Raw genomic sequence first — 2192 nt, forward strand, 5'->3', positions numbered from 1 at the left:
AGGGCCAGTTTAAGAAGTGTCTTCATCCCTCTTGGCGGTTTCAAATCAAAGTCGGAGTCACCTCTTTAACAGGAACAGTTTTGTTTCAGTGTGAACTGGATAAAATGCAGGGGGAGAGGGTGATGCTGCAGAAAGAGGATGTGCAATGGATCACCAGTGGAGGGGTTGGCTGTGAGGTTATCCTGGCGGGCTGGGGGTCATCTGGAGGGAGGTTGCCACGTTTTCTGGTCCTTCCTCGCATCTACCAGAGGTCTTTTATGGTCAAATCTAAAAGCTCATGGGCATTTACTGCCTGGGCTGGACTCCTGGTGTCCATGCAGTTACAAGCACACTCATGTAGAGGGCTGCAAAGATACTGGAGAACATCTGGGGACTGATGCATGAAAACAGGGTGGAAAACACTGCCAGAGAGTCCCCACTTGGCTGGGTGATGTGCAAGGACACAGCCAGGATATCTTGGATACCAAAAAACCTCCCTGGGATAAAATAGGCAAACCAGACCATATCTAAACTTTTTCATTTTTGCTTCTTGCTTCTGAGCTCTTTGAACCATGGTCATCACTGGAAAGGTCTTCACATCAGCCTGGATGCAGCTGCTGGGTTTCCCCACTGTCGGCATCAGGAACGTGTCTCAAATCAGAAGCAGGTTTCTGTCTGGAGATCCTATGCTATTGCCCCGTTTCCCAAGATGACTTGGCAGCCACGAGCTTATTTCTAAGCCTTTGCTACACCTCATGGTAGCTCCTCCTTCCTTTCTAAAAAAGCAACTTCCCTTTTCAGAGGAATAGGAAGTGAATCTCGTTCTGCAGAGAGGTCAGGTATCTCAGATGTGTTCTCCTCCAAAGGAAAAGCCCCTGCACTAAAGCCCAAAGTGTTCAGGCTAACCCTGAAGCCATCCTCTCCTTCTCCAACCCTAACCCAACCACCTCCATCTCTCTCCTCTGCCCTTAGCTGGAAGAGAATTGAGCAGGCAAAATGCAAGCTGGCAAGTGAGAATTTTGGTGAGTCTGCAAGGGCTTCCTCATTTCTGTATCTCCTTGGTATGCAAATAGCAGGCCCAACTCTGCAGGACACCTGGCTGAGGGGTAATGGGATGAGTGCCTGTCTGGCTGTTTTCAAGGTCACCCTGTGCTGTTCCTTTAGGGTAAGGGGCACGGTGTGACCCCCTGAGCACTTGCAGACCCCTGCTTATGGCCCAGACAGGCTTGCAGCCCTCTACAGGATTTTCTTCCTCTGTCAGGAGCACAGGGCAGTTGCAGAACCAAGGCTGATTTCCATGCCACACATCCCACGGGGGTTTACTGGAGAGGGCACTTCACAGCCCCATGAGCAGTGCTGGGGCATCGGGCACATGCATCCTGGAGCAGCTGCTCTCATCTCACACAGCCTCATGTCCTCAGCCAGCCTCGTCTTGTCCTTGGTTCTTATGGCTGGCAAAGGCCCTCTTGGCTTGACCTCAGCTTAGATCTGCTCCGTGAAGCCTTTCCTCCAGTAAACAACATCACCAGCGTGCGAGGGACCTTTAGGTTTTGCATCACGTTCGGCGGATGTCAGCTTGTGTTTGTCCTTTTCGGTGAGAGCTGCTGAAGCACAAACAACATGAGGTCATTCCTTCCTCAAGCTGGCTGAGACCAAGAGTCCCTTCCCTCCTGCTGCCCCATGTAAGACAAGAAAGGCGTCATGCAACTACCCACAGAGGTTTACACAGTGGTTTTTGAGGGCCTCATGTCTGCAACAGCTTAAGAAAATACATTGAAAACACCTTAGGGAAGCCAGCTTTTCATGCACCCTGTGGCAAGCCTCATGAGTCTGTAGAAAGGAATCCTGCTTGTTGTACAACATTTATCTCCTAAGATAGAGGCATTTCAGTCTCCCTGTTGAATATGCTGAGGCAGAATGAGAAAGCCACTCCCTCAGAGTCACCCACAAGTCCCTGTCCAGACCTTCATTCGTTAGACCATGCTGCTACGGTTGAGTAGGTTCATAGAGGGTTTGGACTCACTCATTTCATCTGAAAAAGGTTGAGTTTTTTAATGACAGAAAGGACTGATCATTGCAAAGCCAGTTTGTTCAGCTGTTTCCTAAAATTTAGTTGTTTGCATAGTGGAAGCACAACCCATTCACAGTCATTGTAGCTGTTTTTAACGACAGTTGTTAATAAGCTGTGGGTTTTGCTGGGTTTTGTGTCTGGA

Source organism: Apaloderma vittatum, unplaced genomic scaffold (genome assembly GCF_000703405.1).
Source record: "Apaloderma vittatum isolate BGI_N311 unplaced genomic scaffold, ASM70340v1 scaffold4197, whole genome shotgun sequence".
Taxonomy (NCBI): Eukaryota; Metazoa; Chordata; class Aves; order Trogoniformes; family Trogonidae; genus Apaloderma; species Apaloderma vittatum.